This window comes from Ursus maritimus, unplaced genomic scaffold (genome assembly GCF_017311325.1).
Source record: "Ursus maritimus isolate PB19 unplaced genomic scaffold, ASM1731132v1 scaffold_13, whole genome shotgun sequence".
Lineage (NCBI taxonomy): Eukaryota > Metazoa > Chordata > Mammalia > Carnivora > Ursidae > Ursus > Ursus maritimus.
The window spans coordinates 34895182-34910656 of record NW_024423675.1 but is presented as its reverse complement, the minus strand read 5'-3'; positions in this window follow the sequence as shown (position 1 = coordinate 34910656).

Below are 15475 nucleotides of genomic sequence, written 5' to 3'. Positions count from 1 at the left end.
GGCAAGGTTTATTTTTCTGTCATCTTAATGGAGTATTTTCTTTTTGTTTTGTAAGCCCTGTTCTATTTTCCTTGTGGTCTTTTTATGATATGATGTTTTTGTTTGTTATCTTCCAGTCACATTCCATGAATGTTTATCTTTGTCTTTAAAATCAACTCAAATATTTCTTTAAAAAATCAAAGCAAAAAAGAAAAGAAAATATATGACTTTTCATTTTATAAGATTTGAAATTTGGAGTTTGAGAACTCTCTTCCCTTCTTACACCCATTTATAAAATTTTATAAGTTTAATAAAGAATTACAGATTTCCACAAATATTGTGAAATGTTAATGTTTTAAAGTTATTTATGGCATTTGCACTCAAGTTTTTCATTATAGTATTTATTCAGTCTTACTTTCTTTACTTAATGATTACAGTGTTTACTATAATTTTTTTTTTTTCCTTTTTTGAGACAGAGAGAATCAGAGTGAGCGTGAGCAGGGGGGTCAGGGCAGAGGGAGAGGGAGAGAAAGAATCTTAAGCTCCACACTCAGGAGCCTGAGGAAGGGACTTGATCTCATGACCCCAAGATCATGGCTTGAGCTGAAATCAAGTGTGGGACGTTTTATTTATTTATTTATTTATTTATTTTTATAATGATTTTTTATTATATTATGTTAGTCACCATACAGTACATCCCCGGTTTTCGATGTAAGGCTCGATGATTCATTAGTTGTGTATAACACCCAATGCACCATGCAATATGTGCCCTCCTCACTACCCATCACCGGTCTATCCCATTCCCACCCCTCCCTCTGTAGCCCTCAGTTTGTTTCTCATAGTCCATAGTCTCTCATGTTTCATTCCCCCTTCTGATTACCCCCCGTTCTTTATCCCTTTCTTCCCCCTACTGATCATTCTAGTTCTTATGTTCCATAGATGAGAGAAAATCATATGATAGTTGTCTTTCTCTGCTTGACTTATTTCACTAAGCATTATCTCCTCAGTGCCGTCCATGTTGTAGCAAATGTTGAGAACTCGTTCTTTCTGATTGCTGAGTAATATTCCATTGTATATATGGACACAACTTAATCCAGTCATCTGTTGAAGGGCATCTCTGCTCCTTCCATCCATTTAGCTATTGTGGACATTGCTGCTATGAACATTGGGGTGCATATGGCCCTTCTCTTCACTACGCTCTGTATCTTTGGGGTAAACACCCAGTAATGCAATGGCTGGATCATAGGGTAGCTCATTTTTAACTTTTTAAGGGACCTCCACACTGTTTTCAGAGTGGCTGTACCAACTTGCATTCACCAACAATGTAGAGAGGGATCCCCTTTCTCCACATCCTCTCTCCAACAATTGTTGTTTCTGCCTTGTCTATTTTTGCCATTCTAACTGGCGTAAGGTGGTATCTCAGTGTGGTTTTGATTTGAATTTCCTTGATGGCAAATTTTGAACATTTTTCATGTGTCTGTTAGCCATGTATGTTATTGAGTCAAATGAATCTTAATAATAATAATAATATATTCCAAGGGCACCTGGGTGCCCTTGGAATATATTATTATTATTATTATTAAGATTTATTCATTTATTTTAGAAAGAGAAAGAAGGGTGGAGAAGCAGAGGGAGAAGAAGAAAGAGCCTCAAGCCGACTCTGCGCTGGGCGCAGAGACCCACATGGGGCTCGATCCCATGAATCCAAGATCACAACCTGAGCTGAAACCAAGAGTAGAATGCCCAACCGACTGCACCACCCAGGCACCTCATCCCCTGGAATATATTCTTTTTTTTTAAAAAAAGATTTTATTTATTTATTTGACAGAGAGAGAGACAGAGACAGCCAGCAAGAGAGGGAACACAAGCAGGAGGAGTGGGAGAGGAAGAAGCAGGCTCCCAGCGGAGGAGCCTGATGTGGGGCTTGATCCCAGGACTCTGGGATCACACCCTGAGCCGAAGGCAGACGCTTGACGACTGAGCCACCCAGGTGCCCCTGGAATATATTCTTTTTTTTTTTTAATTTCTTTCTTTTTTAATGTTTTTTTTTTATTATATTATGTTAGTTCTTAAGAAAGTTTTCCAGAAACTTTAATGAGTGGTTTGTTCGTTTATTTATTTATTTATTTATTTATTTATTTATTTATTTATTCTTACATATCTGAGGATATGTATGTTAAATTATTCAAGCATATGGTCCGTAAAACCATTTTATTTAATTCTGATATTTAGTGTTATGGGGAATTTTAAGATCACCTCAATTTCTGTAAGTTGTAGATAACCTGTTCTTTTATCTGTTTAGATTTAAAAATTATTTAATCTTAAATTTTTTTTAGATGTTTGCACCACATGTCTAAGGTATGGGTACCTTATTGTTCTTTTTTTGCCTGAGTTAAAAACCTGTCCTCTTTTCAATTTAGAACATCACTTTAGTCATATATTTGATTGTTTTTTGTTTGTTTTATTTGCTTCTAATCTTTCTTAAATTGAATTTATTGATCCTAACTTTTATATATTCTCTGTATCATTTTGTCTCTTTTGCTTGGTCTCATTAATTTAATTTAACCCTTATATCATGTAAAATTTTCTAAAATTTTCTTCTATATTATATTCAACTTTCTGCTTCCGTAATTCTGTTTTTCTACTGCCTTCAGTTAACTTTGTATTTCTGTTACTATGCTGACACTTATATTATTTTAAATACTAGGTTAATAGTGCTAAAAGTTAATTAGTTCCTGACACATTTTTATTAGTGTCTTCTTTCTTCATAGAAACACTATTTTATTTAAAAACTCAAAACAGATACATTTTTTTTCCATTTCCACAAGTAAATTAACAAGAATATGACTTCCCTGAGTCATCAGGGTAGTAATTAGTATCTGACTCTGTGAATATGGAGAGGGGAATTTTTAAAATCCCAACAATGTTCTACTGTGCATCAGAAATAAATGGAGAGCTCTTAAAAATCAGCTTCTGTATCTCTACCCGTTGACCTCCTGATAGAGTATGCCCAACCATATTTTTTGTTTGTTGTTTTAGTTTGTTATTTCTATTTGTTTTTACAGATTCACAGACGATCCTTATAATGAGATAAGTTTAAGAACTACTGGACTAAAGAATACTAAGCTCCTCATAGAAGAGATGTACCTGGAAAACTGTGTCCTCCCATCTCTATCCTGTATGTAATCCTTCAGAGAAGGTTTTTACAGTAGAAATATACATCAACTCACCAATCACTCTCTTTGAACCTAATGGCATGAATTCTTTAATTCCCAGAAAATAAATTAGCTGCCCTCCCCCACTAGAGTCAACAGCCACTTTCCCCCACAATTGGCATTTCTTGTGTTTCTGAGACACTGCAGAAATACAACAGCTACATTCTATTGAGCATTTAATCTTTACAAATTTTTTCATTTAATCATCCTAACAACTCTAAGGAGATATGTAGTGTTATTTTCTTTCTGAAGATGAGTTAAAGGGGCTTCGAAAGGTTAAGTCATGCATTCAAGATCACACAACTGGTGAAGACAGAATAAGAAGAAAGATCATTTAGCATCACGATCTGTCCTCTTATTCACTTCACCACATGGTTATATGATGCTCTGTAGAAAAAAATAAAACACTATATGCTACATCGCTTAGAGCTCAGAGTTTCCTTTTCCTTCACTGCGGCAAGGACACAATCTACTGGACGGTGTAGGGGGCATGCACTTTGTGGAGGGAAGCCAACATTTGGTACTGAAGTCAAGGAAGGAATGGGTGCCTGGCTGTACAGATGCAGATGGTCTTCAAGAAAGAAATCCATTTTCAAGAGCAAATGGTTATTAAAATGTAACCAACCTCAAAAGATTTTGGAGAGGAAAGCCATTATATGTGAATAGATTATCCTCTTTATCTCTCATGCAAATATTTGGCACTGGGAAAGGGGCCAAGTGTAACATCTGTAAACAGTTTGGTACTGTCCATTGTGCTCTCAATCAACAGTACCATTTGAAAGTTTGCTCTGTTGTCGCTCATCTCAATCTTTTAGAAAGACTTTTCTTCAGATGCATAAAACTGGTGAGAGATCAGGCCACAGTGGGAATTTTTTCTCATGAGGCAAATGTTTCACATACTGAATGAAACGTACGGTATCAGTAATTAAGAGTTTAAAACACTACTGACAGAATATAATAAAGATGGAAAAGAAATATTGCTAAAGCACTAGGTAAAATGAAAGTTTTAATCAAACATGGTATTTGACATCATGTGCCCAATATAGAAATCATTGTCTGAATTTTAAAATATTTCTTTTGATTTAATTTAAAAAAACCCACTCAGTGGTTCGATTCCATCCTTTATAAGAAAAAGAGGACAAAATTAACTGGAGATTATTTAAATGACAATAGTATGTCAACTCATATCTTCTGTTTAATAAAATGAAAGATAAAGTCAACCAAATTTCTGACATTACATAGATTTTTTGTTCACCTTTTATCTAGTACTGGTGTCTAATCAAAAAAGTCATGATATTACAAATTTACTTTGACATGCTTTGGTTGATTTTATTTTCCCTATTATGTCCAGCATGATGATACATCACAGAGTTTAACCATAACATGGTAAAGTCAGAAGTTATATATAACACCTGTTAATTGGATGCAAGGAGTCTTTGAGTGTGATTTCTGGAAGAAAGTAAAGGAAAACAGCAATGAATATTTTGGAAGATGACTTCCCAGTTGGTTCCAATGACCTTGCAGGTTTGAGGTGCTCTGATCCTGTCAAATATCTTCATTTTACAGTTGAGGAAATGGAGGGACAGACAAACTAAGTAAAATCAAACCACTTATTCCTGACAGAGGGAGGTTTTGTCAGCCAAGTTTCTAGTGCCCATTTCCACATTCAGGTACAGATCAGCTTCTCTGACAGATTCCCAGATCAGAGTTCAGTTTGTTTAAGGTCAACAAGCTCTTTGCCCACACTGCTTTGAGAGGAAGTCCCACTTACTACCCCCAAACATGCCCATGATAAGCCCTTCCTCTGGGCCACCAAATCACTTCTTTAAGGTTAATGCTTTAAAGACTGTTACTAAAATGAAAATATGCTAGGCATCCTTATATTATTTTTATCTTAACTCAAAATGGTGTTTCAGGTTAACTGGATATTACCCTAGGAAGTCACCAAAGAACTGAATTTATAAGAGATCAATGAGGCAATAAAGCCGTAGCAAAGTGTCAAACAGGTCAGAGTTCAAGTCTCAATTATGCTTCTCACTAGATGTACAAATTGAGAAATTTTACTGTCTTTTCAAAATGTGGACAAAATACTTACATCTTAAAGTGTTGTAAGTGCTAAATACGATAAAGGAATTTTTAGGAGCATGATAATTTATTGTAGTTATTCTTTTGAGCTTCAATAAAATATCTTATCTGAAGACTGTTTAGTCCTATTTAGCCCTAAAACTCCTAGTCCATTGAGGGGCACCTGTGTGGCTCAGTTGGTTAAGTGGCTGACTCTTCATTTCAGCTTAGGTCATGATCTCATGGGTTGTGAGATCAAGCCTCACATGAGGCTCCACACTCAGCTTGAAGATTCTCTCCCTCTGCCCCTCCCTCCACTCATACTTAATCTCTCTAAAATATATAAAGAGATCTTTAAAGAAAACCTATATTGTTAGTCCATTGTTAGGGATTAATTCTTTCGAATTAAACATTGTCTTCTCTGGTTATTAACACTTTTTTAAAACAAAGCCTCCTGATGACTCAATTCATGAAATTCTAATAAATCACAACCTTTGTGTAAATGTACCTACTTTAAACATTTCCAAGATGAGATGAGCCGGCATAGCATGCACCTAGAACCTGTGATGAGCCAGTGTCTAGATGTAGGAGAGACACTGTGGAGAAAAGAATAGGAAAGTTGAAGAACATGGATTGTTGTGCAGGAGGGCATCTCTAGATATTTGCCAATAGATGTTTAAAGGACTGGTGGGAAATAGGTTTGGAGAGGACAGAAGAAGCAAAGTGTTGAAAACTGTTTTCCAGGAAAGGTTGACTAAATGATCAAACCACTCACTTAAAGGAAGTGGAGACATTTTCAGATTCTTAGAGTGGCACAGAATTCTGATCTTCAAGTCACCCCAAGGGGTACCTGGTAGCCAGTACCTACATTCTCTTTACGACTGAAATGGCAAAACTCTCTGATAGCTGAGGGGCATGAGAACTATCTTTAAATGTGTGACTGTTTCCTTTGTGAAACAAACTGTTTATGTCTCCAAAAGGAAGTCAAGAATCAATGTATTCATATTACAAGAGGTAGTTACAGTCATTTCCTCAAAATATTTCTTGAGCCTCTTCTGTAGAGAGTAAGAAGGTGACATGTGACAGTTAAGCCTACAGGCTCTGCAGTTAGATTACCTGGCTTCAAGTTCCAGTCCCACCACTTATCCTTGTGATTATGTGTAAACACATTAATTAGTCTTTTCCTGACACACTTTACTTATCTATAAGATAAGAATAATAACAGTATCCATAGAATTGCTGTGAGGATTAAACAAAATATTACCTACAAGGTTGTGATACTCAGTATATGTTATTATTATGATTATTATCATTGTTGCTGATTTTTTTCTATGTGTGCTAACTGTAGGGAATATTAGATATATAACAAGACACACAGCCTTACTCAATTCCCACCTATCACAGATTCAAGGTTGAATCTAAGCTGTGACTATCAGTAGGGCATAGACCCAACTGATCAATTGATCAGGTGATCCCAGAACTCCATTTGCAAGAATAATGGAGCTTCCAGTAGCAACACCTCAGCAATTTTAGAGGAAAAGTTTTTCTGAATGCAGTGTCATATCTGTCATTTCACACTCATCTCAGAACTCAGCTACTTTTGGAGTCAAATCTGTCCTGTGAATGGAGATGAGGCTGGGCAGTGAATTAAAAACCCTGAAGGCAGGGTCGGGGAGGGATGGTATGGACCATACAAGCAACAACAGAGTACACCACAAAAGTGGGATAAACAATGTCTTTCCCGCTACTTTACAGATTACTGCACAGTTCAGGGTTGTCCCAGCTACTGCTGACCCCAGACAATGGGGTGGATGGTGACAAGTCAGTAGTGGGAGACAATCACACCCGCAGAAGTGGCAGGTTCTGCACGACAGTTTTCTGAACAGTTGATTTGATGTGTTGATCAGTACTTCTGAGACATTTTCTGGGACAATCAGAAATACAAGGAGTTGCGGGAGACAATTTTGAAGGAGTTGGGTTCCTATGTGAGCCAGTGTGGGGCATGAGCCCCTAAAGTATGGATATTGTTTTAATTGGGACCCCATTTGAATCCACAGACTGGTACACATGGTCTGGGGTACCTCAGTTTATATTAAGGGAGAATTTAGTGATTAAAGAAATTTCAAAATGGAATGTAGCACCAATAACTGAAGTTGATCAAGCAGAACCCAAAGTCACTCAGTCAAGATGCATTAGATAGAGGACTAATTTAAAGTGCAGGAATAAATGACCTCTTAAGATCCTTTCTAATCCTGAAATTCTTGGAATCCGTAAATTCTTTGGAACTTTAAAGTTCTTTCTAGTCACAGTCTGCCTGCTTGCTTTGCAGATATTTTGATGAGTGTGTAATCAATTTTGTCTACAGATAGAGGTTGTCTGCATTACAATAATGGCCCATTAGGATGTGAGATACCCCATGATATTGGGACCAGACCTTATTCACCTTTTTATACTCAGGAATGAGGACCATGGCTGGAGCTTGGGGTGTAGAACTGAATGGAAGTGGCTCTTAGATTTTTTTCTTTTAAATTCTTGTGTTAATGATTTTGCTAGTTTGCTATTTAACAATGCTCTATTTATTAGGCTCAGAAAATACTTTTTGATAGTAAGTGAGATATAAATACTAAAGAAATAGACAAGTATTACATGATAGTTAATACATAAATAAAAACCTTGCTACATATACTGTTAACTGACCCTTGTACATTACCTTGCACACATGGGGCAAGACTATATAGACATATTTTTTAATGTAGCTGAAATATTTAGGCGATCTGACATTTATAAGTTACTTCCATTTGATATTATGATGGTTAAAATAATTTATTACATATTTTTTTCTTATCTATAGCTGCTTTGTGGCATTGTATAGTGGACAAAGACTTAAAATGTTAATTGTTCTGGGGACATTTTTTGGAGGGAGGAAAAGAGGGGGTAAACATTTTAATGTTGATCAGAGTTTTAAGCCAAGCCTGATGATAGAACTATGAGCATGAAAGCCTAATAATAAAACTTCTGGTATCATCCTACAAGAGTCAGAGATTCCTGACACTCAGAACTGGAAAATCTGGATCCCCATTCTTTCTCAGCCCGCTGCGTGAATGAAATGACTTAGGAGTAGGCACTTAAACTTTCTAGGTTTCCCCCTTTACAAAGTGAGGATACCGAACTGGGAGTATTAACGTACTTTTTAGTGCTAGCATTTTATTCTACTTCAGTTTTACCTTTTCTTCTGTACTTTACTTCATTTTTTTTCTGAAGGTGTCAATGGCAGAATAAAATTCCTTTACACATTTATAAGTTTTTTTCTCCCGAATAACAATAACTTGGTTCATTGCTTGAAAAAAAGCAAAAAAATGTGAGGAAAATGTAAGGAGAAGCAAATGAACAAAGGAGAGACTGAGCAAACACAGAGGTAGTAATGCTTGTGAGTATGGTATTTTATCCTTTGGGTTTTAAAGAGAAATTAATCATTTTCTCCTGGAATGCTCATTTCAAACACATGTGAATTGTGACCAAATTTTATCTCCTGCCACTGACTCCACTGGGAAGCTTCTGGCAATAAATCTCTATGTCAGTATACACTGTCTCCCAGAATTGCAAACATGTCAGAATGGAAAAATTTGGGTATACTGGAAATACGAAGATAGGTCAGGGTCATGTTATATGAAACAGTTTTTTATTCCTCTAAGGAGAAATGGCAAGGGTTATGTCCGAAATCAGAGACAGTGTTTTAAGTCACATGATGATAGCCATTTAAAGACTAAGGAGAGTATGGAGCAATCACATGTGAAAATTTTGTATAATTTGGTCATTCTGTTTTTAAATTGAAAGGAGAGGTAAGTGGAAACCCTTATGTGAAGTGCTGATATTTTAGAGAACATTAGAGAATCACTAGGCACTAAAGGGGCACAATGTCTTATTGGGTGAGAGACCCGGGAACCAAGGGGTCATTCCTTACTCTTTTTCTCCAGTCCTGAGCAGAGAAAGTTTTATTTGCTGTAAATGGCTGGATGCCAGGCTACTATTCAGGGCAAAAATGAGGTTTCTTGAAAAGGACCATGTTCTACAATGGTCCTGAATAGCAAGTTATTTATATCTACTTGGCAAATGTTATTAAATAATAATGATGAACTTCTGACAAGAAAACCAAAAGAACAATATCTGTCTGTGTGTGGCACAGGGGAATATACACACTGGGGGTTGGTATAAAAAGAGACTATACAGAGATTTGCTCTAGGTCACAGGTGTAACTAAAGAACTGTATTTCATAGAGTCAGGGAAAAATGGTTTAGTTGACTTTTTGAATTTATTATAAAGTATTTGAGGCACTAAAAGCTGTAAAGAGTAATACAATGATCACTCATGGATGGAGCCACCACCTACTTCAGAAATGAGATGTTACTAATGCAGTTGAAATGGATGTGGAAACCTTCCCTACAGTATTCTCCTCCATGTCCTAGTGCAATCAATAGCCTATACCCAACGATTGTTGTTTCCATGAATTTCATGTAAATATCTATGTAATATATATTGTATATTAAATGTATGATACATGTATATAACATATATTGTATATTATATGTATGGTATCTGTATACCATACATATATGTATACATATATCCACATATGTGTGTTCTTTAGGGCATATTTTAAACAATATTTAATATTCATTGTGAATTTTTAAACTACATATAAAATTATCATTCCTTAATATCCTTCTGCAACCTGCATTTAAAAACATTTTTGCTTGGTATTGTTTGTGAGAATCATACATATTTATCCATGTTCCTTTAATTTATTATTTTTATCTACTGTATTTCATTGTAGGAATATACAACAAGTCCATCAATCTAGTCTCTTATTGAGAGATATTTGGGTTGTTGTTAATTTTTTGCCATTGCAAATAATGTTTCTACCCACTTATTGAATATTTTTTTAGGTTTTCAAATATATACCTAGAAATGGGATTTCTGGGTCTCAGGGTATATATAAATATATATATGTACTTTGTTAGAATTTGCCAAATTGCTTTCCAAAACATCTGCAACATTTATATTTACTGCTATTACTGATTTAGTCCTATTTGCCCATGTTCTGGATTTCTTATGGATATGTTATCACCTCATTTTATTCAAGATGTTGGCTGTGGGTTTTTTGTTTTGCTCTTCTATTTTCTCTTTATATTTTTATTGGGACTTGGGGATATTTTATAACCAAATTACCACCAAACCTTGATTTGAAGCCCTTCTTTTGCTTAAACCAAACTTTTAAAAGAGCAAACTTTTCAAACTTTTGGGTTTTTTTGAAGAAAATTTAAAAAATAGACAGTGGTTATATTTTTATATATATCAAAAGAGCATAATATAATAAACATTTTATAATTTTAGAAAATACACATTTGAAAGAAATGTCGCCATAATAAAATCTAGCTTTTTTAGTTAACTAAGAAGCTTAGTCTCATAACTCAACTGTTCTTCTAGAAATATGAGAAACCCACACAGAAAATTTTCTCTATTAGATTAATATTCCAGTAGACATAAAATTTAAAAATAAGTAAACAGTTATAATCGGAGGGCCTGAAAATCTCCAGGAACTAGAGGATTTATCTGTAGAAACGAAAATTTACACATATATTAAGGTAATAATTATTCTAAAGAGCTAAGCGTTTATAACTACCTATGCCTGGTACATAATAGGAAATCAAATATTTGTTAAGTTAATGAATGACTTTTCTTATCATTCTTCATTTTTCACTGTGACAACTATGATTATTTTGTAAATAAGAGATCACACATCTAGCACTTCAGGAACTTTTTGTTTCCTCCTCATATACTGATATTATGCCATACTCTTGCCAGATGAAGGATGACACTTTTTGTATGATCTCATAATCGAAGGTTGTAGATATGGGTAAGAGAATCAAATGCAATAACATAGCTTTCCATTCAATGGAACTTTTTCCTATAAAACAGATTTTATTAATTCAACCAAGTATGAACATTAAACAATCTTAAATTTGAAAAATCTTACTTTAAAGATAGCACTAAAGAATTTAAAAATATATGACATTTTCCTCCAATCAATTTGTAGCTTCTATTAATTACTATTATTTAGTCATTTATTTACCCAATAAAAATCAATGCTCAAGTAGTTGTTTTGTCTATTTGAAAATAAATTGTATTTTTTTTGGTAGAATTTCTCACAAATCTCAAAATCTCACTTTTATACAAGTGTTCTGCTAAAAAATAATTCTTTTTCTTTTTTGGAGATTCAAAGCACTCTAACATCTTATAATAAAAATTTCTTCAGAAAAGAAACTTGTCTGTTCTTGTTTAATTCATCATTTCCTTAATTCATTTGACCAGAGAATTATCTATTCAGGTAACAGACTGTTAAGCCCCTGCATTAGTCATATACCATGGAACATAGTTTGGGAAACACTCTCAGCTTACGAGCCCTTTTGTGAAAGAGTCACGCATCAATTCAGACACATCTGAGCTGCAGGGATATTTGGCACCAAAGGACTTTATAGAATGTCTCTTCACAATAAGAAAGTTAGTGCCTGCTGTAATGAATAAAGCTATTCTACTGATCTGACTTCCTATTTTCTTTTTTTATCTAAAAGAAGGAAAATATGTTATAACAAGATCCCACGATTTTGCAATAAGATAATATAAAATATTAACGTTAAAATCTATGGTTATCATCTCCCTAATATGAACGAACTATTTTATTCTCTCCCAGGCATAAAATTTGTACTGCCTATTTTGAAATACCTTGAGGCATGGCAGTATATTTATAGAATGACAGGATGGAAAGGAATTGCTAAAATCTCATGTTACATTTGGCTATAACTTCCAGGGATAAGGTCCAACTGATTATCCATTCAGGTTCAATTACATGGGGCAAGACTTAGCCTTCAAGGGCTATAGCCATGAGTTTTTGGAAACAGATCACCACCATGGGACTGAAAATGAAGTGGTATTGTGTGTTAATAGGTGAAGAGAGCACTGTGGAGAACCAATTCATTTATTCATTTAGTCATCAAATATTCACAGTCTCTGATCTCATGCATCTCAGCACTCCCACACAAGTAAATAGCTAACCACAATGCAAAGTGATGCAGTCATATTTCACGGGACCATAAGAACAACATCTAACATGGATGCGAGTGAAGAAGTGGAGACTACTGTTTCAGATGAGAGAAGAGCCAACAGGGACTCTTCTGTACCTCATTCACAGCCTCATCCTTTCCCTGCTCTGTACCTCAGGAGTGCTCACCTCAATAGATTGTTTCTTGGCCTCCTGAGTCAGCTGATGTCTTAGAAGATATGGACTGTGGTTGACACTGAAGCGAGGGAAGCGAAGAGGCAAGTTATTTTTGTGACACCAGTTCCTACTGGGCAAGCTCTGCCAGGATTCCAGCTTCCTCTAGCTAATTCTAATAATCTTGTCTTCTCCCTTTGTCTGTCAAACTTAGGGATGGTTTTCTGCTTTCCCTACTCTCAGAGTTGACCCACTCTGCCCTGGTTATTCCTAAACTTGTCCTTCATATGCAAAGTCGATTTCCTGTATTAATTTCCTGTGTTTTAAATACTCAGAGGGGTTTGTGTCTGTTTTTCTCTTTGTATTCTGATATAGAAGGCTTCCTAATTCAGGTAAAATCTGAACTGAGTATTTTAAGGTTAGTAGGCATTATCTAAGCAAATAAGAGAAGCAGAGCATTGGTTCAAACTTAACAAGAGTATAAATGGAAACATGTCAATCCAGCTTCTTAATTCTAGATAGTGTTCAGTATATTGCAGTGGCCTCGTTGTTTTCTCTAAATTGCCATTCTACAGATGTTCAACTTTAAAGGCGAAGGGTTTTTTTCAATTATTTATTCCCTTTCCTTTCAGAATGTTCTGGAAACTCATATGAAAATTTGTGTACTTCTCCCACTCATGTTCAACTTACCAAGAGACAGGATGTGGAGTTTAGACAAGTTTCTCAAAGTCTAGAACTATTTCTTTTTCTTTGAGAACTATTTCTCTTTATTTGTGAAACGAGAATAATAATGCCTACCTTTGGAGTTTTTGTGAGGATTATATAATGAAATATGGCACATAGTTGGTAACTAGTATCTTTAATTCTCTTATCGCATCTGCAAGTATCATTTGTCAACATACTATAAATGTTAGCAAGGCCAAGTATGGTTCCTGGGTAGAATGGAAATTAGTGAGGAATGAAAAACAGTAGTAACCAATGTACAACTATGCCAAACAAGGGAGTCATCTGTTCACTGATCAATTTATTGATTGATTCATATGTATTCATTACTATTTATTAATTATCTACTACATGTCTATGTCTACTACTTTGCTTGGTCCTAGGTTTTAAAAATAATCTAGACAAATTCCTCAAAGAATGCATGATTCTGAGGTAGAAAAGAAATAAAGAACCCATACAGGAGGATGTGCTATGACGGGAAAATACACTAAATATTGTAAAACAAAACAAACATATCAGAAGGGTGACTGAGTTTTGGGAGTGCAAAGAAGGCTTTCTGGAGATGTTATCCAGGCAGAATTAACCATGTAAAGACTAGAGAAAAGAGAATTTCATGCAGAGGAATCAGAATATGCAAAAGCCCAAAGACAATGAGACACCATACTTAATTTTTATGAGAAGCTAGGTAAACAACTGTAAGTGTCTTGATACTTCTCAGAGTAACTTTTTCCAAATCTTTCCAAACATGCTATTTTGAATGGCTTTTCCTGGGCATATCCTAGTTGCCATATATTTCTCTGAAATGAGAAGATAAAAATTATGTCTAATAACCTAATGAGACGACTAATACTAATTACAATACCATGCCTTAAAAGCCACTGCAATGAGAATTCTCTTCATTTAAAAAAATACTGTACTGTTAGAAGACATTCAGCTTATATTCAATTATATCCCCATTTGTTCTGTTGCTTGTGCCTACATTTTGCAAACTGGTAGACAAGAAGCCTGATTTGATTCAAAGCTGTGTTTTTTTTGGCCTGCACAACTTAAACAAATGGAAATAACATTTTAAAATCTAGAATATTCATGTAAAATAAGGGTTTATAATTTCTCATTAAGAGTCAAAAGTTCTGGCAATACTGGATCCATATTCTTGCATGCCCAGACTGGCAGGCACTGATAAAGCCTGACCTGTTCAAGGTGGGCATGAGCTACTTTGCCACAATCACTAGCATTTAGGGGCTGTAAGCCCTGAACGTAATGCCCTGCAGACTTTGCTCATTTGCAAAAATATCTGCCTGGTTGCATGAACCATTTTATTTTACAACCCTGGCCTAAATTTCTCTAGTTTTAATCTGGATATTTTTTTTCATCCTTTTCCATTCTTCAATTTATAACCTTGCATTTTATCCTGCTTCTGTTGGGCTCTTTCCAGTAAAATGAAGTTATATTTGTTTTGATTTATTAAAGACTTTTTCGATTTATTTTAGAGAGAGAAAGAGAGAGAGCACGTGAGTGGGGAGACTGACAGAGGAAGAAAATTCTCAAGCAGACTCTCTGCTGGGGATGGAGCCTAACGATGCAGAGCTCTATCTCAGCACCCATGAGATTATGACCAGAGCTGAAATCAAGAGTTGGACGCTTAACCAACTGAGCCACCCAGGTGCCCCTATATTTTCTTTTAAAACTTAAAGGTTAAGTCAATCAATAGAGTAAATAATAAATAGCTTTCATGTTTTAAATATATTTGTTTTAATGGTATTTTGCCTGTATTAAAAATGCAAAATGGGTTTGGGATTACATATCAGGTCGTGTCTGGGCACAAATGGACTTTTTACACAGTGTGAACCTTTTCAGAAGTATCATGTTGCATGGATCCTAATTTCTTCCAAGATATGTTACTGCCTGCCACACAAAATGAAAGCCAAGGGTTTGGTTTGGAGAAGCAATATCAACTCAAAAATATCTATATGTTTTAAGTTATAAATGGTCTTAGATTCAACTGGTTGATGGAATACTTTACTGCATGACTCTTCCAACTGTATATTTAAGCACCATTTCTGATATTTCTGATAACATGGGAATTTTAAGATTTATAAGGCAAATTCAACCCAACTGAAACATCAAGTGATATAAAATTTTAAAAAATGCAAGGGAGGTGGGTGGGGGGATGGGTGAAATAAGTGATGGGGATTAAGGGGTGCACTCGTGATGAGCACCGGGT